The sequence below is a fragment of the Mytilus trossulus genome, chromosome 10 (genome assembly GCF_036588685.1).
Source record: "Mytilus trossulus isolate FHL-02 chromosome 10, PNRI_Mtr1.1.1.hap1, whole genome shotgun sequence".
NCBI classification, from domain to species: Eukaryota; Metazoa; Mollusca; class Bivalvia; order Mytilida; family Mytilidae; genus Mytilus; species Mytilus trossulus.
Genome location: NC_086382.1, coordinates 41,621,499 through 41,648,896, shown reverse-complemented (window position 1 = coordinate 41,648,896; position 27,398 = coordinate 41,621,499). Strand labels below are relative to the sequence as shown.

General features: G+C 30.7%; 1 protein-coding gene across 8 annotated transcripts in view; it reads right to left on the bottom strand.

The window, feature by feature from the left end:
- Nucleotides 1-27,398, bottom strand: part of LOC134687369 (SH3 and multiple ankyrin repeat domains protein 2-like) — a 94,360-nt gene that overhangs the window by 64,706 nt on the left and 2,256 nt on the right. For 4 of the 8 annotated variants that reach the window (XM_063547610.1, XM_063547616.1, XM_063547619.1 and 1 more), the window contains exons 3-4: nucleotides 20,444-20,534; nucleotides 18,975-19,071 (exon numbers count right to left, since the gene is read on the bottom strand). The gene's annotated coding sequence lies outside the window, so the exon portion shown is untranslated. Of the gene's footprint in view, nucleotides 1-6,652; nucleotides 6,866-6,894; nucleotides 6,955-18,974; nucleotides 19,072-20,443; nucleotides 20,535-21,010; nucleotides 21,113-27,398 lie in introns of those variants that run through there. The other 4 variants (XM_063547611.1, XM_063547612.1, XM_063547614.1 and 1 more) reach the window with 4 other exon arrangements.

Here is a 27,398-nt window from a genome sequence, read left to right as displayed (position 1 = left end):
TTTTATTAGGTTTAAAAACAACTAAAAGATGGTAATCTGACATCAAGTGATATCAGTCCTGTACTAAAACAGATTTTGAAAAAGGAATGAATAACTGTCCATCCAAAATACAAGGAAATGTTTATAGATATCAAAGTCAACTCCATGCAGACTTAATTTCTAATATTTCAAATAGATATTTACTTTTATAAGATCCTACTGCACATAGCAAATTAACATTCCTTAAATTTCCTTCTAATCCAGGTGACATTACCATTACCGAAGGCTATAGACCTCTTAAGATTACCTCTAAAACTTGACTAATTTCATATTTAAGTATCCAAGATTATTCACATTAAATAACAATCGGAATGAATTTTATAAATTTCATATGTGCATTCTTCAAAGATACCATGGATAAATTGACACATCTAAAAACTTCATGCACCTCCTTGGAAAAACTTACAAACACTAAGCACTACAGAACTTCCAATAAGTACATATGTAAATACCTAGAGAAAATGGACCCCCAGTGACTGTTACCAAATAAACAAGCATGTAAAAAAGTAAACTCAGCATGCCAGTCTTTAACAAAGCAAGGTTCATATTCAAATAAAATGTTATGTGTCCTAAAATGCATCTAATATTTACTTCTGCATGTTAAACCCTGAATAGATATCAAAGTCAACTCCATGCAGACTTAATTTCTAATATTTCAAATAGATATTTACTTTTATAAGATCCTACTGCAGCATTTGAAACATGGTCAAAAATTTTCAAAACATACATTGATATAACTGACAGGTATAATTTTTCAAATAGAACATTTAGAAGCATTAATATGGCAAGGTAATTGGACCTGAATAGAGAAAATTCATCATCTCAAAGTTTTAAAGTTTTCAGAAATATTCTAAGGCATATGAAGATGAGAACATATTGTCAGTAATAAGACATGCTCAAATTCCTCTACACAGAGCATCTCCTTTTCACTACCAAATTATCCTTTATTTGACCTTCTCATTAAAAACTGGTCACCAAAGACAATTTCATATACTGGGTACATGCACATAATCAGCAATGTGTAGTATTTCCTTTTATCTAAACCTGATCAATTGTTTTCCAGCAGGTTGACTAGCGAGTGAGAAGCATCAGAGAATCAGAGCAGATGGCCAGATTATTCAAGGATCATTACAACTCTATCAGCAATTATTCCTCATAAATTGCAGGTCTAGCCATTTACATGTCATAACATCAATTTTGTGATAATTTCTAACACAAACAATCTTACCTATTGTAAGTGTTTTCCCTGCCAAACTAAACAATAAAATGGTGACAATAATCAACAAAGCCTCAAGGAAGAAAATCGCCATAAATGTGATTATTGTGTACAATATGACCCTAACACATATATGTCCTGTCCTTTTTGATAACTATAGCTTTGTTTTTGAAAACGTTGTCATAATTTATTACTGTTATTTTAGTTCACTCAAATTCATTGTTGTTAAAATTTACCGTTTTTACCATTTTAACCAGAGTTTTCTTTTTGGTTATTTTTCAATGAATCCATTAGGTAAATATATGTTTTCCTATATGAAATAATTAACCAGAAATAAATTTTTCAATATTCTTGTTTTCATTGAGTTACAGCATGTACAGTAAGTATTTGAATTCAAAATGGAACTGGAGAATCTGTCAAAAAGATAACAACCTGAACAAAAAGCAAAAAACAACCAAAGGCCACCAATGGGTCTTCAACACAGCTAGAAAACCATTTCAGACAGAAGCAGATAATTCTTTTAACACAATAGTCCAGCTAAACATATCTATTTATAAGTAGTGTTGGTACTTTTAAAACCAGAGCCTTGTGACTTCAAATACCCCCTCCCTTTTCAGAGACATCTTATTTACAGGCCTGTTAAATAATTTTATAGCAAAGGTTCAATTCTATTTTAATTTCATCCTTAGATCTGTTTTAAAATGGTCATATATATTTTAAAGAAGATGTGATACCGTATAGCGGGTTATTTTCGCGGGGTGTAAATTTTCGCTTATTTTCGCGGATAGAACAAAGTCGCCAAAATAAATTCCGCCAATTTAAAAGTGTACAGGCAAAGGTAATGTTAAAATGTAGAATCCGCCAAAATAATAACCGCCAAAATTTTTCGTATACCTTATTCAATGAAAATCGCGAATTTTACACCCGCGAAAATAACCCGCTATACGGTATGTCAGTGCCAATGAGACAACTCTCCATCCATGTCACAGTTTGTAAAAGTAAACCATTATAGGTCAAAGAACAGCCTTCAACATGGAGCATATCTTGACCCCAAAATAGCTCATTTTGAACTCAGTGAACTTTATTACAGTGTTCATAATAAGTCCTGCAGCCATGGCTTGTAAAATCGATGTCCGTGTTGTGAAATTATTATCTACAAGCCAACAGAATCATACAAAAAATTTGGTAAAGTTGAGCTTTGGGCTTGTGGATTCAAATTTTTAGCCTGAAGACTGTAATTTGGATGCCTTTTACTAAATTGTTTAAATAGATCTATCTCCAAGTTGCAAGAAGATTGGTTAACACAACTATGCTTTAGGTTGTAATTGGAGTTCAATACATGAACCTAATATTGTTTTTCCTCAAAGTGGGACATGCCCTTTATACAATAATGAACATATATATCTATAAATATGCACCACAATATGTATCACAAGGACATATATTCATCAACATGTCCAAAACAGACATACATATCTCACCCTTCGTGTTTAGACATGTGGGCAAAATAATTAACTTACAACTCCTGAATAATCATGGTAATTACAAACATCACACGTTTTCAATGCTGGTTGCACATCTTTATTGCAACAGATTGTTACAAAGTCTATTTTTGATTTAATTTCAATTAAACAAGATTAAATCTGCTGTGCAGTATGATGTTCATGATGTTTAATTTGTTACCAATAACCATGATAACTAAAAGCCAGAATTACTGTGGATTTATTATTATTTGTAAGATGCAATTTTTCGTTGATTTCATAGGAATACATGCACCAGACATGAATTTAAATGTTCAATGAAATACATATTTTCTAAAGGCTTGAATGCCAAATTTGGCAAAATAACATAAACAAATTGATTTATCCATGAAAATTGGTAACAAGGAAAATAAATGAATCCACAATTTATTTCTTCAAATGCGATTTTTTTCTATTTATAGTTTTGGACATTCTACTTGTGTACTATAGTACATGTATCACAAAAAAACTGATTTACAATTATAAAAAAATAGCATACACTTTGTCAAAATTTAAATTCTGTATCATAGAAGAATTGAAGAGTAAATAAATTAAAATTCAGTTTACAAATACAATTTTCCGGAAAGATTTATGAAACTTTTTCAATAAGGACCTAAAAGTTGTAAACTTTAAAGCAATATTTGTGAATGTGAAAGTTGAAGGATTACCAAGTATACTTATGCCAAGGAACTGAATTATCAAGTCATAAATTTTGATAAAACAAATTGATTTTATTAAATTTTCGAGATTAGGTTGTCAATTTCAATTTAAGCGTCTGATAAACATATTATTTTGGACAAAATGGTTTCAGATAATAAAATTGGGTGTAATAGGCTTGATAAGTTGACACAAATTCTTCCGTGATAACTCCTAAATACTACATAAGCATAAAAAAGCAGTTCCTTTACTTCTGAGTCACAAATCTCCACCCAGTTGTAATACATGATCATTGGAACTGAGTAATAACACGAATAAGGAACCATTTTTTAACAATACATATTCTTTTATTCTTTTACTCAGGAGCACTGAAAATTAATACTAAATAGTGTGTGTGGGGGGGGGGTGCTTATTTGTTTTCAAAGGGGGTTCCTACGAACCCTCTGCACCCCCCTGGCTACGGGTTTGAGACCAGAAAACATAATACCCCCTACCATCAAGGGCAGGGGATAAACCACACAAAAATAGAATCTAATGAAAATGACGGTTTTCTGATAGCCAAATTCTTTTAGGTTCTTTTCTTGTTTAACAAGACATGAAATTTGTTTTCATTACTCTTATTTGGTCTATTACAGTTTCATTGACATTCATTTATCAATTCTTTAGGTAATACAAGAATTCCGTGTTAGTCAATACCTTTCTCCTGAGCGACAAGACTTCCTAATTAGCAACATCTCAATCGGATATAAAACTTAAATTTATCAATAAATCAGAAACTTTGTCTTTCATCAGAGTCACCTTGTATTGTAAGTAGAAAGTAAAAGAAGCATTGATTTTCTCCATATAAAATGTAAAAAGCCTATTATACGCAATATAAATTTGATACTTACAGGGCAAACGCCTTTATGAAGAGTTTATATCATGAAAGAAGGCATTAAAAATAGGTCAAATTATTTGCTGAATGTATAGGGCAATCTTGTTTATAGGTTAATTACAAATAAATAGCCTAGTTTGCCTAGTGTTGCATGCTGAGTTGCCTCTATGTCATAGAAGCATGGGTCTAAAATCCAGGAAAAGGGGAGGGGGGGTGAAAAATATGCCACAAAAATTTACATCCCCACCATTGTTGGGCATCATTTGGAAAGATCTCAAAAGATCAAAAGATTTTTTCTATACTGTCAGAGTACTGTAAACCAACTTACTTTCGCAGATACTTAATTTCACGTTTGGTCATATCTAGGCCACTTTGCGGCTATTTAATTTCGTGATTTTCTAATTTACTAGAGGTGGTTAAATAAGAAAAGATCCAAGTGATGCATATTCACGACGATTTAAATTCACGTTATTTTTCTACTTGTGAAAGTCGCAAAAATAAATCTCTACCGAAAATAATTTGGTTTACAGTATTTGTTTTTAGCCTTATATATCCAAAGGCAAAGTTTTTCTTTTAAGTTGTTATGCTATGGGTGATCCATAAAGTTTGACTTACATAAACAACTCAGTTCATTTCAGGATTAAGGTTAGTCTACAAATCATGGTAAGGTTGAAGTAAGGGTATGATAAAGGCAATGATTTGAGTGAGTAAGGGCAATGTATATGTTGTTTTAACAATTTAGTGTAAATCTTTATAGCTTTGGTCTCCTAAAGAATTTGATAGAATAATCTTACATGGAAAGGTCTCATAAAGAAATTTGCAGCCTTGATTTAGTAAATTGATTGATTGTTATTTGCTAAACATCCAGTAGCAAATATTTCATGCATGTTTAGGCAATCCCCAGGGGTGGATCCAGCCATTTTAAAAAGGGGAGGTTCCCAAACCAGGACCAAAGGGGGTGAGGTGGTTCCAACTATACGTCCCCATTCAAATGCATTGATCAGCCAAAAAAAAAGGGGGGGTCCAACCCCTGGAACCAACCAAAGGATCCGCCAATGATCCCTTTGGTAGAGGTAACAACTAATTTTACCCTTTTTGCATCATTTCTATTATCAATAGAAAGTACAGACGAATGTACTGCTTAACCTAACATGGTATATATGACTAATGGTTTTAACAAGCATGGAGCCCATGTTTCTGTGTAAATGGTATGTGTAATTCATCTGTTTATTTTCTTGACAGATAAACAATCAAAAAGTTTGTAACTTGTGAAAAATTATGTAATCCCTATACTAAACAGCAATGTATACTGCATGTGACTCTGTAACAGCTTGGCGCTTAATTTATTTTTCAAATTGTCATTTAATTCAGGAAAAAAATTATGTTTTTGTCATTTTAATAAAAAAAAAAGTGTTTTATTTATTAATTCATCTCATTGAAGCCTTGTCAGAGGAAGAATAGAATTCATTAATATATATACTAGTATATACTTATTTAAAAAAAAAAAAATTTAGTTCTTTTTAATCTAAGTTTTGTTTAACAAACTTCACACTAACAACACATCTTTTAGGAAACTAGTCCTTTAAACATGAAGGCATATTACAGTAACATGATTTAGAATTTTACACAGGATACAACGTAATAGTGCTGTGGAATGGTGTAATCATACCCGTAGCCAGGGGAGGTTCGCAAGGGGGGGGTGGGTTTGAACAAACACCCCCTTGAAAACAAATACATGTAAGCACTGTTAAAGTCAATGTTCTGTTCGAATTGTGACTGTTAAAGTCAAGTTTGTGAGTCCAACGAACCCTCCCCTTGGAAATTCCTGGCTACGAGCCTGGTAATTCTTGTAGGAAACTAGTCCTTTAAAGGGCATATTACAGTAACATAATGTTGAAGGTGCCTTGGAGAGGTGTAAATGAATAGTATATAAATATAACAAAATGTAGATTTTGAAATCAAAATCAAATACAGAAATGTAAAAGAACCTTTTTTTATTTTCAGGTGGTGCAAATAAATTTTGTAGGTACATGTATTTAGAGCTTTTGCAGGCTTTTATGGTTAACCACAGATTAATGCATAAAGCCTGGAGTTAAAACACTGGTTTAACTTATTCACATATATCTTATCGTAAGTGATTTTTTTCTGTTTTATTATTTTGAAGAAAAAAAAAACTAAATAATGGTATACCGGTATTGAAGGTTCTGGTTTAAAAAGAAGAGTTCAAAACCATAATGAACATTATGATGTTAAAATTAAAAAATATTAATTTAGAGACACTTAAGTCTCTACAAGAAAGCAAAATTCAAAGAAAGAAAGAAAGAAAACAAAATTAATACAACTTACTCGTAATTTTATGTCCTATTCCATTCAATTTAACAACATTATCTGTCTGTCATGTAAAATATCAAAGCCCACACTTATCATGTACCAAGTTAAAAGTACATATCCAACATGTATCCTAGTGATTCAAAGCATGTTAAACCTGCACCACAAAAACAATCCCTCTCTATTTTATCACAATACACCTATCTGAACATCTTTCCAATAGCATAACACACCCACAAATTTTATAAAGTTGACCTCACCTCAAAATTGGCAATAAAAATGTGAGAGGATATAAAGATAAAAATCCCAGGTGTATATTACAGATGACCTGTGGCTCTCTGTTAGCTGACTAATTCAAATGAAAGTGATATTAGGTAACATATACCATAAATAAAAGGGACCTAATTAAGGTCTTTCCCCTACGTGAGGAAAGACCTTATTGTTTTTCTAATGTTTTTTTTTCTTTTTCTTTTTTTTCTTTTTTTTCTTCCAACATTTGTTTGACAAGGCGTCCTCCCCTTCCTGTTGAAGTTATCAAGACCAAATATGGACCATCGATAGACCTCATCATGAACTTTTACAAGATGAACTTTTGTAGGATTTCATCATCCCCTTTAGAAGTTATCTCCCTTTTATTGATTTTTTTCAACATGGCCCCCCTTAAATGTTTTAAAAGATATCATGACCTTATTTGGACAATAGCTAGATCTTATCATGATGTGTTACCATATGAGGCTGCTAAGGATTTCATCATCCCTTATGAGAGTTATGTCCCCTTGAATCAATTTCTTTCTTTTACATTTTTCTCAAAAAGTATTCAAGCTAGAATCGATTTGAAAACAGCAACAGGTACAAGAACAGATGGCAATGTTAATGAACATGTACAATCATTTTGTTATTAATCCTTATAAGGAGTTATTCCCCTTGAAAAATTGTACATAATTTTAGAAAAATTGTATTTCGAGAACCAGAAGTCGTAGAGACTTGGGACCTTCACCAATAATCTGTAATTCATGTGACCTTTACTATGCACCCAAGGTCAAAGGTCACTAAGTGCAAAAAAAAATTACGCCGCAATTTCAAGCTTACATATTAGGAAAACGATAAGACTTTGCTGCATACATACAGCGTATAAATTGTTCCTCTCGACAAGCTCTACATTTTATATGATCAGTCCAAAAATGTCCGACTGTCTGTTCAAAAGTTACAACTGGATGATTCTTAAAAATATAGTATTTTGTGTATATCTTTTTGAAGGTAACAGATATCAACCTACTATAAACTGCAAAAATGATCAGTAATTCAAGACCTTCAATTTGAGGTCAATGTCAGGTCATGATGAAATTTTACCCTGACCTTCACAGTATACTATGACCTTGACCTTGTGATATTTGAAAGGTCAAGTGGTGCTGAGTTGAATGGTGGTAGTCCCATGTCTCCACGACTTCTGGTTCTCAAGTTTGGTATTGCATCATATATTTGATGATTAATTTTGACCCTGGTGAACTTTGAAATCATCCCAATTCTTTTTATATAATGGTGTCCTTTAACTGTAGATCATTTACCTTTTAACAGATCGGAGATATCTATTGTCGCTTTAGAAATAATGCAGTTCGAAATTTTACGTGCAGTGGCATATATTTCTGAATCAACATTAGTTTAACACTTGAAATGTTTACGAAATTTAAGAGGTTAACCTAATTATATGCTTAACCAAATACCAAAAACATTTCATTGTAAAAAACACCAAAAAAATCAATTTGAAATTTTCATGTTTTGCATTGACTTTGTAAGTTTCATAACTTCTATTTATATCGTCGATATTGCATCTTTTTTTACACTTTGTCAAATGGGGTCAACTGATATATCAAATTGAAGGTCTCAATAAACTCTACTTGAAAATGAAAATTTCAAACCTCTTTTTCATCCCAGGTGGAAGGCTGGGGTCATTTAGTGCAAAAATTCAAATTTCTCAGATGGTAAGGTTGTCGCATATCAAATGAAAGAACATAAAGCGTACATTTCAAATTTCAAATTGACGTTTCCCAAAAATGGGTTGGATGGGGTTATTGAGTGCAAAAATTAATTTTCTTTTAATGTAGGGTTGTTGTATATCAAATGAAAGGTCATGATGTGTACATTTGAAATATCAAATTTCCCACAACCCAAAAATAAGTTGAATAGGGTTATTAAGTGCAAAAATCAAACTTTCTAGAACATGGCGTTGTCGCATATCAAATGAAAGCTCATCTACTCTATGTTACATATATCATACTTCCAATCTCAAAAATGTAGGCGGATGAGGTCATTAGAAGTTAAGAGCGAAAATTTTGAGAAGGTATGCTTGTCGTATATCAAACGAAAGGTAGTACTAAGAACATTACGAAAACATCACTTTTACAGGAAAGACCTTTCAATTGTTTTACAAACAATTGAGATACTAGTTGATATATCTAATTGGTGATAAGTAATTTACCTACATCACGAAGTCAGGTGTAAAATTAATAATCAATACAATTTTTTACATATTAACATATTTTCCATGTATTTTTTTTTTTCCTGAAATTTATGACTTACAAAGGTGAACAGATTTAATTAATTTGTGCCATATATTTCTTCCGATGACAAGGTCTATTTCTGATGCATATATTTTTAGTTTACAATTGAAAACTCCACCTTTTGGAGTCATAACAGATTCTTTTTTTATTAAATAACTGTACATTTCTTTACACTTTTGGATAGAAAAAAAGACCAACAATAACTTTATATTTATTAACTTGAACTTTAAGAATGATTTATATTCTATAACTATATATTTAGCACAAGATTTGACCATTCAAAAAGCTATCAATCTAATTCAAATGATGTATTCTAAAATACCTTTTATACTGTGGATTCATTATTATTCATTAGATACTATTTTTCGTAAGTTTCATGGGTACAGGTTAACCACTAATTCAAATGTTCAACTAATTACAAATATCACATAGGCTTTGTATACAGAAATTTCTAAACCACAAAATCAAATATCCATGAAAAAGCAAGTTTTTCTCAATCAACAAAAATTGATACAAAAATAAATGAATCCACATGCAGTTTACCATATTCATGGTCATTAGCTCCTCTCTCTTCACCTCTGTAAAAAGCGTGAGTGTCAATATTTGAAAAAAACTCACTGTTTAAGGATTGCAATGTTCCATAATGTCAGAGTCAGCTATAAACTGGATCCCATGTTTCGTTCACTTAATATCGCTACACTAAGTGAATCTTTAGATGGAATGGCAGACCATTTTAAGTCAAATACCTCTATTGAATGTTGAGTAAGCTTTTTTATGATCCATAAAAGGTCAATTATTTTCTTGACTTTAAAATATCTAATTGATAATGTAACTCTTTCGACATGACTAAAAGATAAAGTTACATAGGGACTGCAAACAGGTGTTAAACATTCATTACCCATGATGCACCAGTTCATTTTGCAGTACATGTATAATCAGACGACATCAATTATGTCTCTGATGTAATGAATTACTTTAGATCCACTAGAGATTTATTCAAATTGTTTCCTATAAAATAACTAGGGTTTCTCTGTTTGTGAAAGCTCAGCCTTGACCTGTAAAAGTATGATTTTTTTTCTCTTAGCCTAAAGTTAAAAATCAAAATAATATTGGATCTAATTTGGTTAACCCTGAAGGACGGTTTTATTAAAAAAGAACAATATCTTTACAATAAGAATCTTTTTAAATCAGAAAATGTATGATATATCAAAATTTAATAGGCAAAATAAAGATTGGTCATTGGTCTTGTTTTGAGATACATCAAGCACTTGAAAAAAGGGAGGTTTTAAACAATGTCTATTTTTTTTTAAATACAGAACCCCAAAAAAGTCAATCAGATATTAACCAAACAAACACATATGATAGGGTGATGCACAAACATATAAATGTTACAGACAGTCACCCAACAAGTTCAGCACACAGTCTAATAAGAGACTCAACTCAAACTTTCACCTCTCTCAAAAGACACTTTATCATCAACAATAATGCGAAACTATAGAAATCTCAATCCGTCTGTATGAGAGAAAAACCCTCAGGACAACCATTGATGATACAGCAATTTGATAAATTAATAACTTGTAAACAATACCCTGGAAGCTAAGCATCATAATAATGAAAGTCACCTTATGCTAATAAAATTTTATATGTAAATACTTATATTATCATTTCATATCAGGATGAAAGTGGGTACTAATCCCTTTGAAACAGATCTAGTCATTCTTTTAGATGGTTTTAAGGATTGACTAACTTCCAGATAAATAAATTGAAGAAAAAAGATGCCTCTTTATTTTGTAACACAAAATGTTTACACTGTCAAGTGTCCAACTCTCCCCCTTGTCTGGAATGGTGGTATAACAGCACAACATGGATCATACTTAGTTTACTTTTTTTTTTCGTTTAAAAAATCTATATTTTATTCAACACAAACTCCATGGTGCTAGTAATGAGTTTAACCTCAAAGAATAGTTCTCATATTTTAAGCGTTCATTAAAAGAAATTACGGATACCACTAATAATACCATTCAGAAAATTTATTTTCAATATCAAGAAATTCCACCAAAAAGTGTCATATTCAGTTGTTTAAGGTTTTTTTCCTAATGGCAAGCATTATCATAGAAGATTGTGATAAAGACATGAATTATTTATTTATCTAGTCAAATATCATAGAGAGCATATTTCTCAGAAACCTGCATAAAATCTACACAATTAGATCTCTGGTAGATAGTTGTCTAATGTCAATCTTACCATACCTCTATAACTTATTTAGCTCTTTTTGAAATCGAATACATCTTTGTACATTGAAATAATGATGTAAATGTATTCATTTAGTCACACTTCTTGTCTGAATAACTGATCATTGAATTTATGTTAAAAGCCTTAAAATAAAGGTTTAATTACAAATATCACAGAAACATTTCAGTCAATGATCCATTTACATGAGGTCAAGGTCAGATGAAACCTGACAGACTGAGAAGTACACCTAAAAGTCATTCCATCAATCCAACACAGTAAACCTATTGCTTATAGCATTTGTGAAAAAGATCGAACAATGAAAACTGAACATATTTAAACATCGCTCTGCTCATACTTTGAAAATGGTAAAACAGTACACACATTGCAACAATGTTATTTCCACTGTAAAAGTAACCTAAAAAAGTATTTCTTTTATGTATAATACAGGTCATACATACACTAAGGGTAATTTTCATGAAAGATATATATTCATAAGAATTATTGTCAATACAGGAATTCAACTCATTCATATTAAATATTATTATTCATCCCCAATACATCTCTGGATTCCATATATATTTAACATGGTTAAAAAATTATGTTAAATTAAATGAATTTTTATGTAAATACTTTTATTATCACAAAGTCATCAAGACACTAGTGATGGGTAATCCAGCATTTAATCTGAAAGATCACAGCCAATGGGGGTAATACTATCAGAAGAACAAAGGACATTTCTGAATATCTATGAATGTACAATGTATACATATAACTTATGTCTTGAATATTTTATAATGTTACACTTCTCAGGCCAAACTTACAATACAGTCAATTTATAATTTTCAGCTACATTACTTTTTTTTGGAGAAAGTGAAAGAAGTACAGCAGTTTTGTTAATTTGGTTTGTTTAAACATTGTCAGCCAACAATCAGTCCTGATAATGAAATCCCAGGCTTAAAAACATGAAATCCCAAAATCCCGACATGAAAACACGAAATTCCGAGGTCCCGAAATTCCAAAAAAATAGAATTCCCAGATCCCGAAAGGGTCAATCCCGAAATCCTGAGCTTAAAAACACCTGATCCCGCAGTCCCTATAAAGGTCATATCCCCACTCTGACATGCAGTTAGTAGAAATGTCTCATTGCTCTTCAGGTACACAATTAGGGCCCTGAAGTAAGTTCTACCCAAATTTTATTGACCAAGATTGGTTAAGGACTTTTCAAAGCATGAAAATCTTAAAATGGTCCTCTCTCAATATATTACTCTGATAAAGTATTCTTAATGGATTTACTTTTCAAAAATTTGTATCGATGCATTTAACTGAATTTAAGTCATCGATGTAATATACTGAAATTTGAAGTACCATAAAATCTAACTCTTTACAACTGGAGGTGCAAAAGTCATACTATCTTCATATTTCAATGCATTAAAAGTTTTTGAAATACTGCCAGATAAAACAACTAAGTATACATATCAAAACCCATAGGAGATCAAAGTAGTCATAATCTATCAGTGATCACTATGTTACAAGGTTTTAACTGGCGTATGAATATAAAAGTACTGACGGATTAATAGCATAAAATACTGGATATGGGGGTCCACTTGAAAAACATTTAAAATGAACTTTGAGAGGCTGATAACCTCTGAGAAAATACCTGTCATATATGTACCTGATAGAAAGGTGAAAACTAGTCTTAATCCGAATATGACTGTCCTATTTTGATTGTTGGCAATGGCAAATTGAAATATTCAGCTAAAATTATATTTTTTTACTAAAATATTCTTTTCAGTTTAGAAGTTTATTGATTATTTACTTTAAAAAAAATCTTTAAACACAGAATTTTCTCAAAATGTAGGCTATTTCAAATGTTATAAGTTCTCTAAATTTACTGGTTGGATGGTCAAATGATGATAGCAAAAAAGTAAGAGGAAATTTCAAAAATCCTGTTTTGAGTCGCTTTCATTAGAGGTAACTTTTATCAAAATTTATACAAGATCAAAATGTAGCCTAAAGAAAAAAAGTCTTACTAAAAACCTTAATAATTTTTTCTGGAAAAACTGACTGAAATTTACATAGATAATAGTCTCATAAATGCCTATATGAATCATATCACAGGAAATATTTTAATTCAACAGTGCAGAAATATTATTCATACAGTTACAGATCAAATAAAAACAGTAAAAATTATCAACAGCTTTCCAAGAGAATGAGTCAAGGTGATTCAAATTCACATTATAGAACTGAGAAGACATCTGAAATTTATTCTCAAAACTGTTTTTTGGAGAAAAATAATTTACTAAAGTTAGTATCATTTGCAAACAATCTTTCACAACAATTTATCATAAAACTTAAGGAAGGAGGAACTAAATTCAAGTTAGAACCCAAAACATCTTAAATTCATATCGAAAGGAAAACAATTTCCTGAAGTAGATAATCACAACAACTCCACATAATTGTTATTCCAAATAGACTTTGTCACATTCTTTCAGCAAATTTTCACTATAAATGCATGGTGCATGTAGAAAGAATGTCATTGTAGTTGCATATTACATAATATTTCTGACCAAACCTAACACACCCTTGTTTTATGGAGCCAGTCTGTTACCCATTCCATCAAATTTTAAGATCAAACTTATTAACATACAGGTACTTGTAATGCTAAAAATTTATACTTGTACCAAAGTATGTAAAACATTATTCATGGCACTGATAATATTTCTTCCCAGGAAACCATGCATACCCAACACACAATCCTATTATTTGAGCAGGTCTTTTACCCATTCTAAACTACTTTGAAGATCAAAGTAATTAAATATACAACATAACTTATTCTTGTCCCATTGTATGAAACAATATTTGCCACTGGACATTCATTTACCTCGACAATCATTCAATATTTTTGCTTACTATGATACTCATACATTAATTCTATTCAAACAGCTGCATTCGATTTTATTGTGATGTAAAATCTAACATTAAATTCAGAACTATATTTCTCCCAGATAAGCCTCACCATTAGCCCCCTGATCTCTTTTTATGCCTTTTGATCCTTAAAAGACATAAACATCTAATGTGTTTTTGTAAATCACCTTAGAAGTAGTACAATATATCACAACATTTCATTTATTTACAGTAAACATGGTCATTTATTTTTATGTGAAAATGTAAAAATTGTTTTGTATTTGACAACAGGGAATTTCCTTCAAAAGAAATCGCCAATCTAACAGTAAGCGGAGTAAGCTTAAGAATTCCACCGCTTTAGATTAAAACGATAGGTATTATACTGTTCATTCAGTTCAACTATTGCACTGGTTGTTGCTCAGTTCAGTAATAGAAATAAATAAGCATTTAACAAGAGTTTTCAGAAAAGTCTGATAAAGTCAGCATGCAATGTCATATATAGGTACAATTCACTAATCCTCAGACATGCTTAATCTATGCCGTGCATTTTATTCTCAAAACTGACAAAAAGTCATGACAGTACAAAATAGTCATTTACAACATTTGACATAAAAACTTTAGGGAAAGCACTTAGCTCTTTGACCCATCAAATCACCAAGAATTCATCTATTTTTAAGGACCTTGCAATTTTACTCAAACTGAAAAAAAATATATATATATATTGCCATTGATTTCATACAGACACTTCACAATATCAATTTTGAGCAAATATATAGAACGTCAGGGTTTAGAACTTGATTTTATGGGGAATGAAATTTTTGTTGTTGAAACTCAGCAAAACAAAATCTTACGAATCTCTGTCTTTTACTAGAAAGAAGAGCGAACGTTAGAAAAATATTCCACTTTTATTTTCTTGGAGTATTTCCAGAGTGTAATACACTTTAAAAAAGTTTTATGGCTTCTTCACTTTAACACTAGTGCATTTTGGTGACCTACAATACTTAGGGATATTTTTTGTTTTGTTGATGATTTAAATAATTAATGTAATTCCATTACATAGAACGGAATTGCATTGAACTATTGTAGATTACTGTAAACCAACTTATTTTCACGAGCGATTTATTTTCGCGACTTTTGCGAGTAGAAAATTAACGCGAATATAAATCGTCGCGAATATGTAAAACTTATTAAACTATAATGTTAATTTAAGTTTCTTGTGTACAATTTGGAAATTAGTATGGCGTTCATTATCACTGAACTAGTATATATTTGTTTAGGGGCTAGCTGAAGGACGCCTCCTGGTGCAGGAATTTCTCGTTCCATTAAAGACATGTTGGTGACCTTCCGCTGTTGTTTTTTCTATGGTCGGGTTGTTGTCTCTTTGATACATTCGCCATTTCCATTCTCAATTTTATATCAAGAAATTAAAAAATCGTGAAATTAAATAGCCGCGAAATAGTTTACAAAGGGGAAAACGCGAAATAAAGTATCTGCGAAAATAAAGTTGGTTTACAGTATATCAGTTCAGCAACTGCAGCAGTAGCATTTTAGAGGCATTGTAATAACAGACACCATTGCTGAAAAATTTCAAAAACTCAAAGGTTTATAGACATATAAATCATTGTCGGAAAAATTTAATTTTGAATCAACAAGCGTAATATCAGAATGATCTTTATTCCTGTACAACTGTCCAAACTACCAACAATCTACGTATGTTACCATGTTCCTTTATCAGAGATAACTCTAAATAGAGCTGGGTAATCTCCCCTTACATAACTTTATACTTTTCAGCTACTTAACAATATCATTTTATCAGTTACTGCCTGAAATTATATCCTTCACAACTATAAAGTTATCATAAACAAACTGGAAAAATCAGAACTTTTATCATTAAAGCCCCTTCTTCACATTCATCTATAGAACATCATATGATAAGCTTCTTTTGTCAAATAACTCTAGCCTCTTATTGAAATATTTCACATTCATTTATTTTCTATGTTAACTAAGGTTCCATCTTCCTCAGGCAATGTTGACATTTGATCTCAAGCATTTGATGGTTTCTTGGTTAATCTTTAAAGGTCTCTTTTGGTCATATATGTTTTTCTGTTACAAATTATGATGTATTGTTTTATGTGTACATGTTATGATGCCCATCAAGAGCCCTTGATTGGAATAATAAATATTCTAATCAGGGGCGGATCCAACCATTTTAAAAAGGTGTGTGTGTGTTCCCAACCCAGGATAAAGGGGGGGTCCAACTATATGTCCCCATTCAAATGAATTGATCGTCCAAAAAAGAGGGGGGTTCCAACTTCCCGATCCCTCCCCCTGGATCCGCCACTGCTTATTCTTATTCTTTTATGTCCTCAAATATTTATACATTATTGGCTTTCAAATTTTAATTAGACATTCCTATTGAAGGTAAATCCAGGAAGGTGTGTAGGCCACACAAATTGTTACAGATTTTTTATTTCATTTCTCTGTTTTCAATGAATAATTAGCAGGCCATTAAAAAAAATGCTTCATTTGTATTAGATTTTAGCATACTTGAGCTATCTCTTAACTTTGACATTTCAAACCCATGTATAAAGGTTAACATGAGACGTGAAGTTCTGGAGCTTAACACATTACATAGACCCCTTTAACTGTGAAATAGTAGCACTCTATGTTGACTTTTTTGTGTCTTTTGGTTGTCTGTGTCAATGGGTTGCTGTCTCATTGGTGAACTCTAACATCTACTTTTATTCATTTTTATTATGAAATTATGAACAGTGTTTATATATGCTTCTTTACATTTATTTTAACACTATACAGTGGCAGATCAAGAACTTTTTATTAGGGGGAGGGGGGCTACTGACTGCCTTAAGATGGGACCTGCTATAGTCATGCTTCAGTGATTCCCTATATAATCAACCAAATTTTTCCCACAAAAAAGGGGGGACCCCAGGACACTGTGGATGATGATGTGTGCCTATGCTATATTTAGCAATAAAAAAATCATGAAATTCTAACTTTAAAATACTTATACTAAAGAGTTTGTTAGGAATAAAGATAAATATCAACGTCAATGTGGTTTTTTAACAATAAAAAAATGTATAGCATTTTGGACAATTAAAAAAACCTGTGGTATGATTGCCAATGAGACAACACTCTGCAAGGGACCAAATGACACAAAAATTAACAACTATAAGTCACCATACCACCTTCAACAATCAGTAAAGCCCATATCGCATAGTCAGCTATAAAAAATATGTTTTCTTATACAATTTATTCCTACTTCATCAATGTCAAGTAATATGTTAAATTTACCAATGTAATAGTTATTGAAAATGTTTTCCTGATTAATCACTGGTTAATTAATTACAAAACATCAACAGCATGTTTTGTAACATTTAGATGGATTGGTTTTTATCAGATTGCTTAGAAAAATCAGAAATCGGAAATTTTCCATCTCTCACACCCAAATTAGAGGAATCAAGTAAACTATTCCATTCTTCCAGAAGACTGTAAATAAAATACCAGTTCATCTTACAACTATTCCAAGGCTATTATCTACACGGACATCAAGTTACTATATTATGTGTCAATAAAGAAAATTTATTACAAAATAAGGTGTAAAACTGTCAATCAAAGCTTTTACTTTGTCAAAATGTTTTGTAAAGACAAGATGACTTTTATTCGCAAATATGAATCAACCTTTCACCCTTAGGTGAATAAGCTTCAAATATCATTAATAAATGAATATTAAAAAAACACAAAGATGAAAAATTGATCTCTACGAAATAAATATTACTAAGCTGCTAATATCAGAAAGGTTTTCAGGTTACAAGGATTTATTTAGATCTTATTTCTTCAAGGATAATATGAAACTTTTCTGAGATTCCAGAAAAAAAACACCATCTGATAATAACTAATCTAACCCAAAGCTTTTTTGGAAGAAATTTATTTCTTTATATCTTTTATTTTTTTCCTTCACAAGAGCCATATAAAAACACCGCTATAATCAACATATTATTTTTAACACTTTTTTGCAACCAATAGTGTCATTTGTACTAGAATTTTTCCGATGATTAGTCAGACCAGTTTTTTTTGGCAACACCATTCTTGTCATGTATAAGGAACATTTTATTGTTGATATTATTTTGTGACAGAAAATTTTATTGATAACAAACTACGTGCAAAAATCAACAAACGAATTGTAATAAATGACTCCCAATTGCAATTCACTGCAAAGAGACCCTAGAATCTCTTCCTTAATGATCAGTATAAAATGTAATAACTTCAATTTACACGGAAAAAAAATATTGAAAATTATATAGATTGTTATATACCTAAAATGAGTATATCAAAATAAAGTCAGAAACCAATACAACCACTTTCAAAACAATATTACAACCCTTGTGATTAGAGTTGTATGTTCTTTTATAAGTCATAGCTTTTGCAAAATGCTATTTGAAAAGATTATGAATTACTCTGGCATAAATAAAAAACCCAAAAGATCATTCATTTTCTGCACTGAGTGTAATTTATATACATGTATAATGGTTGCATTTTTAGTCTTTTAATTGTTTTAGCAATACTAATATAAGATCTACATTTTCATGGAAATAAATTATTTACAAACCATAATTTACATTATAACATACCTTTTTTTCGATCTTCTTATTCCATCATCATCATTATTCACCAATTCACCATACTTTAAACAATGCAAATTAATCAAATATTCCTTTGTGATTTATCCTGTTACAAAAAATCAGAAATAAAATCCTTATCAAACACAACTATAACACGTATATTTCCATGAAACACAACGTATTTAGTGAATTATTCAGGAAACAATAACAAAGATTTCTACCTTCCAGTCGTACAGGTAAACTGAGACCTATGTAACAAGCATATGTCCAGGTATGAGTAGGGGGAATTATCTACAGATATGATTAGATCCTTAAGGAAAATGAAAGGGTGATATAAACACTATTTTATGTCATCAATCTAATTTTATTGACCTTATGATAAAAGTTATCAAGCGTTTGACATTGTTGTGCTATATGTGATGTCTTGCGCTATGTTTGATGCCTTCTTCTTGAATGTTATCTTGTTTATATTTAATTTCACTCTTGTATACTAGCTGTATAATTTCTCACTTTTAATTTATAGTTTCTTCTACCCTTCTCTGTTTTTTAAACAAGGATTTCTATATTAAGATCTTACTATAAAAATCCTTAGTTTTAACCTTGGCAATTTTTTCAATTGAAAATGTGATATGTAAGACAAACAAATGCAGATTTTGATGTGCATTTTCCAGAGGAAATAAAATTGGTTATGTTTGAAAAACTCTTCCTTTAAATTTGTTTTAAATACAATTGGTTCATTTGAAGCATGAGAAGCAGTTTTTCTCATTTAATTATTCCTGTTTGTGATTTCCTACAACCAATCAACCGTTTAACTTCTGCATTATACAGCAGAAGTTTTATAACATGGTTTCTCACATCTGGTCAATTAATTTTGATTCTAATAATTAAGTGGTATAAAAACCTCATACATGTAGCTAACAATGATACTAAGGAAAGCAAACCTACTTTATGAAGACTCTATGTGTATTTTTCATCTCCAGATTTCATTTGTTACTGATCATGTGATCTCAATGTGTTATTAGGTTGGCTCCATCTGATGCATACCTCACACCACCTTTTATTCATATTGATTTGCTTAATGTCCAGTGACAAGTATTTCATGCATGGATTTGAATAAGCTATTTTTAAAAATATGGTTATAGCCACTAACTCTGATGCCCCAGACTAGTAAAATTTCATTCAGACTAGTAATTTTTTGCAAAACTTTGTTTGGACTAAGAAGAAAGTTGTCAGAATATTGGTCTTCGGACTAGAAGTTAAAAAGTTTTTGGTGCAGACTGGTATCTATCTCATCATATCTACCTCATATTTCATTTTTGTTTATATTTTACTGATAAAATAGAATCACAGTTGGTCTTAATAGATCTGCCTCTTATGTAATACTTAGTTATCCATTCGAATTGATATTATTGTGGTTTTTTATGTCCCTTGTGTAAAATTGGTTGTATTTATGAAAAACAAATAACATTTACATGTACCTTTTTTCTCTAAAAAGTTAAGCATCCAGCTAATGATGGTAACTGTATGACTATGTTAAGTTGCAGTGGCCCTTTTGTCTTAATGGTTTATCTGGAAAATACAAAAACAAATTCGATCAAAAGAAAATATCAACAAATATAAAAAAATTAAGATGAAAAAAAAATTAGTCTTGTTTATCCTTTATTTCTTTGCATTTTATTGACTTAATGTCAAAATGAAAGGACCATAGGATGAACAGAATTACATTCAGTATGGTATTGTAATTATGGAATCATATGCAAATCTATTGTGATAATTACTCCTCTCATGTTTTGAAATTTAAGTCTCGTCATTCATATTTTCCTGTGCATGTTATGTTGTAATAAAAGATCCATAGTAAACTATTCAATATACCAAAATAAACAAAAATCAATGTTTATGATCACAACATTCTAATCCTGAATTGTCACAAAATGTCAATTTTTTGGATTGGCAGTGTGTTTATGCTTGATAGCAGAACACTTTATTGTGATTTTTTTTGGGTAAAATCCTTGTTTTGATTTTGATGTATGCTCTATTATGGTTACCTCATGAAAATACTGTATGGTTGACACAAATTTATTCTGCATTTAAAACATAAACAAAAACAAGAACTCTAAAATACACATAATTCCATCTTTACTAAAGCAATATCCCAATAAAATCAGTTATGATCAGGTCAACAACAAATACAAATCTAATAAAAATCTACTAAAATGACCTCTGGTCAGACAAGGTAATGATCAATTTTTCTATCAATCATGTTTAATGTGAAGTATATCCTTACATATATAAACCATCCATCTAAGCTGTTTTACCTTAAGTTACCTGTAGAAAGACTCCACCCTACCCATAGGTTACAATAAGACCAATGTGTTTTTTCATGAATTGTTTTTCTAGTTTGATTTATATTTTGATTTGGTAAAATATTACAGATATCTTTCTGGTCTTTTTTAATAATAATAAAAAAAAGAAATAGCATAATGACGAGGGGGCAACACTTAAGGGTATGGGATTCAAGGGTAAAAAGGGGTGTATGGGATATAGGAATTAAAAAATAGTCTGGTCTGAAAAAGAAATGTAAAAAAAGATGGAATGTGGTGAAAATTTTCAAAAAAAGCAAGATTTAAGGGGTTCATGATTTTTCTTTCTGGTGGTCTTTGAAGAAAATCTGCTGGTCCTCACTCTTACATGTTTTGTATCAATTTTTTTGGCAAAAATAACAAAATTGTCCTGGTTCTTTGCAAGATTTCAGTGGCAAAAAAACTTTGAACCACCACTTTTTGAAAACTCTGGCTGGTCTTAGGATTTGGAAATGAGCACCCTAAGTGTCACCCCTGAATGGTCTGATTTCCTGGATTCCAGTTTTAGCTTAAAACTGGCTACAGTAACCTTTATAATAAGAAAATCTCCAAAGACCTCAAGTATGTAATTGGAGCAAAATTTACATAATGAATTACCTCTTAAAATGGTTTTCAATATTTGTAATGAATACCATAAAATCACTATTTATAACTAATTTCTACTAAAGAAATTCTCATTAGAATATATCTCCATGGTAACCTAACATAAAACCATTGATTTCCTCTAAATAACAAAAGGTAAAAATAATCAAGCAGGTAATGGTGACATGTATTAGTATACCAGGAAAGAATATAGCCCTGATTTAATTGTTTGTCTCACAGTAATTTAAAACGTGTGAAATTCACAAGGGGCTTAAAACAAGCATGTTTGCATGACCACTTCATTGAAAAACATCACGAATAACAGAAAATAACTTTTCATGTCCTGATAAAAATATTAATAACATTCCTTTTTGTAATTTTCTAAAAGCATTTTATTACAGATAAATATCTTCTCATATTCTATTACAAAATTCTGTCTTTAAGTTTTCTTTCTGTGAACATTAAAAAAGTTTTCCCCCTTTCCTGTATTTAAAAAATGTGTCATTTTTCACAACATTAGCTTGAAAAGAAGCTTGGTGTGACATATATAGAACATTTATTATATATTTTGTTGGAAATAGCAAGATATGATCCATACTTAGGCAAAAAATGAAAAAATCTGTCATTTTTTTATGTTTTTACCCCATACTATATAGAGCATGTAATGTAGCTCATAGTGGCCTAATTGTTTTTGGTGGGAAGGTAACTCTAAATCCTAGAAATGATTTATGAGTTGAAATTTTCTAAGACAATAAACCATAAAATTTTGGTCATGTTACCTTAAGTTTATGCTAAAGGGTGAGTCATTCCAATGTTAACATACATAATAAATTACAAGGCTGTATGCATATATATTGTATCTTAATCAATATCTGAGACATTGTTGTGGAAAAAACGAAGAAAATAAAAACACAAATATGACCACGAACAAATATCCATGTCATTTCAATCAACTATGCACATTCAAACTAAAAAAAACCTGCTCTGTTGATTAGTCAGCAAGGGCTTCAAAATGAATGAAAACTTATATGAAATACTTTTCAGAAATAAAGTGATGTCACAGATTGATTTGATTTTTGGTGTTTTAACGCCACTTTTAAGCACTGCATTTAGGCTATTTAGTGACGGCCAGTTTTTGTTGGTGAAGGAAGCAAGAGCGCTTGGAGAAAACCACTATAAGAAAACTGACAATCCTAGTCAATTAAATAAGATTGAAGTCAAGTGCACCAGAGAGACAGAGAGAGTTAACCTTAATTTTCCCCATTTTTGATTTGACCCAGGTGGAGTTTGAACCCAGGATATCCGGCAACTAAGGTAAGCACCCTACCCAGAGACCACCGAAGAACAGTAAGTCATTGATATTCCATAAAAAGCAATATGTACCTGTCTAAATAGATGTATGATTTCAAATTATAGAAAATTTAAAACAGAAAATGACATCTTTAAAATAATTGTGTTCAATGTATTTGTAAATTAGCATAAAAACAAAACATATTACACAACATATGAATTGATGTTAGTGTCAAAATAAAACATACAAAACATTAGGTGTAACTTTGTAATTATTTTACATTTGACAGTTTAAAACAATGTGCACGAGACTCTTCAAAACAAGTAGGATGTCCGTTCCATCGACGAACAAAAGTATAATGTTTTCCTTGTATGAAAATTATGCATTATAAGAGCAGATATTTATATACAACAAGCAAGCATTAAATCCCCCACGAACATACTAACATTATAAAAAAAAAATAGCTTAAAAACATAAACTTTTGATAAAATTATACTTTAAAAAATCTAGCTAACTGTTTATAAATTCCTTTAGGCTTATAATAGGCCATGTGTTACAGACAAACTTCTCATTTTGTAAAACCAGATGCCCATGTCTTCAAGCAAAGTATGTATGATCAATGGTCTGATCATGCTTCAATATTAAAATATGTGACATGATTTTAACGGTCCATAAAACATTGTACATGATGTGTTGATTTACACTGCACATAATCTGAAACTTATCTTGTTTTTTACCCTGAGAAAACCATGACAAACAAGAAAAGCATCCATATAACTAAGATGCTATAATCATTTAATCAATTTAAAATAAATTTTTAAATTTAACTTAAGGTATAATTTGAAACATATAAACGAATACATGTATAATAATAAGATAATATCCTGAAATGTGTGTATTACACAAAAGTTAAGTAAAGGCAAGTTCCAAAAAGGGTATCAGAGATGCTCAAATAAACCCAAAGCTTCAAGTTAGTCACGCACACAATATTTCTGTTGGTAGCATCTATCATAGTTATCTTTCATGTAATGTACTATGAAATAATAATATTGGACTTAAATGCAAAGTGTAACCCTATTTTAAAATATAAAATGTAGGTCGTAGTGACTCAAATGTATAAATAATTTCTTGAAGTATATGATGAGAGGATGCATGGTACCAGTTTATTGTGTACATTTACTTATTTTTGTACCTTTTGTTTGCAGTATTGCATTTTTCTCCAATTTTTTTGTTTTCTGTTTGATATTAAATTAATAATTAAGATCCATTCAGTTACATCTAGTGATCTGTTTATTTGGCAATCACCAACGACAGTCAGCAAGGTTTAAGAACATCCGTTGTTTGACCTGCTTGTGTTAAAATATACTTTTTCATTTTTGTTGTCTTTTTAATGTATTTAGACTCCTCTACCAAACAAAATTTATTTTGCATGCACATGTATAAAAAAAATGCTGTTTTTATCCAACACAATTATAGATATGAACATTGTTTTCAATCTAAACTTGTTGTTAAAATTAACCTATATATATATCATATACATATACAATATAGCAGACACATGTTGTATTATTTGTAAGAGGATTATCATTAGTATGTACTGTTATCGCTATTTTTTTAAATTTTGCTTTGATCTTTGTACATGTATGTGATAATTCTCAATTTAAAGGTACTCCTATGAGAATGTTTTTCTGTGACAGTAGAGTAAAAAGACGATGATGTCATGTGTCTACAGTGTTGACATTGCCGTGGAAAAAAGCAATAAACAGTTTCTCTATAGTCTTTCAAAAAGAAGGTGAAGTTCACAGAAAAATCTCTTTTCAGAGTTATTGCCCTTTGATGAGATTGTTACGCTAAAAAACTGTCCAGTTTCAAGCAAATAAAAAAATATTCTCTTGCGAAGTTAGAAGTTGTTTGCAAAACATACAGTGGCAAGTATTACTTGGATAAGAAGGAAAATCAAGGAAAGGACCTATATCTGTATGCATATCTTAACCAAATAGTACTTTAACATGAAAATTACAATAATAAAATGTAACACATAATGCCCTTCTGCTTAAAGGTTGATCATATCTTACATATTTTATTCCACAATACTGCAATACTGATTCTATCTCCAAAAGTCAGTCATTTATTTCAAATAAAATATATGTATAGGCACAACAGGACATTAGTCTTAACCATATATATATTGTCTTTGAATATAAAATTTATTTGTATATAGCTTAGAAAGTGTACACTGACAAAGCTTTACTATCCTGTTCCATGTACATGTAGAACTAATATTTATATTGTGAGACAATGCAAGGTTTTTCTTCTGAGATCTACTAATTACAATACTAAAATAATGAAAATTTATAAGGGGAAATTTCACTTAGCAAATGTCAAATAGAGCTTATGAGGTAAGCATCTTTGAAACTGTATTCCTTTGTTACAAAACCAAAAGGCTTGTCTCATTCTGTATTGTTTATCTGACCAGTGAAAAATTAATTATCTTCTAATGAGGATTAGGCCTTTAATTTTCATTTACTTGTTATTTTTGAGTTACTGATGATTATTGCAATCAACAATTCTAATCTAGGTTGTTTTAGATGACAACCCAATACTGCTAAAAAAGTAAAAATATCAAAATTTAAGGGGCAACAACTCCAGAACAGGTTGTTAGATTTGATGAAATTGTAGAGTACATATACAACAAGAGGCTCTCAAGAGCCTGAATTGCTCACCTTGATTTTTTAGTATTTATCTTACATATAAGAGTTTAAGTGTCCAATTTCATCATATTTTTTTTGGTTTTTGTTTAATGTTTATTAAAAAGGGTTTGAAATGCAGTTTTTGGAATTGGTTCAGTAGTTTAGAAGAAAAGATTTTTTAAAGTTAGAAAACATGATAAACAAATTGTGTAAAATTGTCCTAAAAGGGCAATAACTCTTTTAAGGGTCAATTGACAATTTTGGTCATATGAACTTATTTGTAGATCTTACTTTGCTGAACATATTTGCTGATTATAGTTTATCTTTATCATTAATACTATTCAAGTAAATAACAAATAACTGCAAAATAGCCTTAAAATTACCAATTTAATGGCAGCAACCCAACAACGTGTTGTCCGATTCAACTGAAAATTACAGGGCACATATATAGATCTTGACCTGATAAACAATTTTAACACTGTAAGATTTGCTCTTAATGCTTTGGTTTTTGAGTTACATGTATAATCCAAAAACTGCATTTTACCCCTATGTTCTATTTTAAGCCATGGGGGCCATCTTGGTTGGTTGGCCTGGTCACCGGACATTTTTTAAACATGTATACCCCAATGATGATTGCAGCCAAGTTTGTTTAATTTGGCCCAGTAGTTTCAGAGGAGAAGATTTTTGTAAAAAGTTAACGATGACGGAGGATGACGACGAAGGATAGCTAATATGAAAACTAATGACTGATCCACATAACATTCACAAAATTTAAATGGGATCTCAATTGCTCTGAAGGAGTCAGTAAATCCTGCTCTCCATTTGACACTGATGATGTTTTAACCTAGAATATAGAATTCAAACAGGAAAAAAAATGAAAATTCGGAAGAAAAGAAATTTTAGGGGCAATAACTCTAAAACATTTAGACATATTTTTTCTGAAATTTTAAGGGTAGTTAGATCTTACATTCATTAACAATTTGAGCCTCACTTCTGAAAGTATTCATGAAAATGCCATAGAATACAAAAATGAGCTGAAGTCAACATACAATATTTCAACGTCAAATACTTTAAAACAGTAAATTATGATTTTCAACAATTTTCCATATAGATATATACATGTATTGTACATTTTGTTGCATACCAATTTTTTCTTTTTAATTTATATTTAACCTTACCATATATGTAGTTTCAAAGAACTACTAAATAGCAAAACTGATATCTAATATTTAGAGCTTCTTACTATTTTCTTTTGAGGTAGTTGTTTCTCTAATCTATACATTTTTTTTTTAGATATTAGCAAAACAATGCTGTTTGCATGACCTCTATGTTCTAATTTTAGCCACAATGACATTATTGGTTGATCAACCACACCGAAAATCCCCAACTTCATATTCTAAAGATGAAGCAGACTAACTTTGATTTCTATCCATTGATTGATTCAGTCTAGGAACAGATTTTAAAAGAAGGTTAACAAACAACTGACAGACACCAGAAGTAAAATGATGGC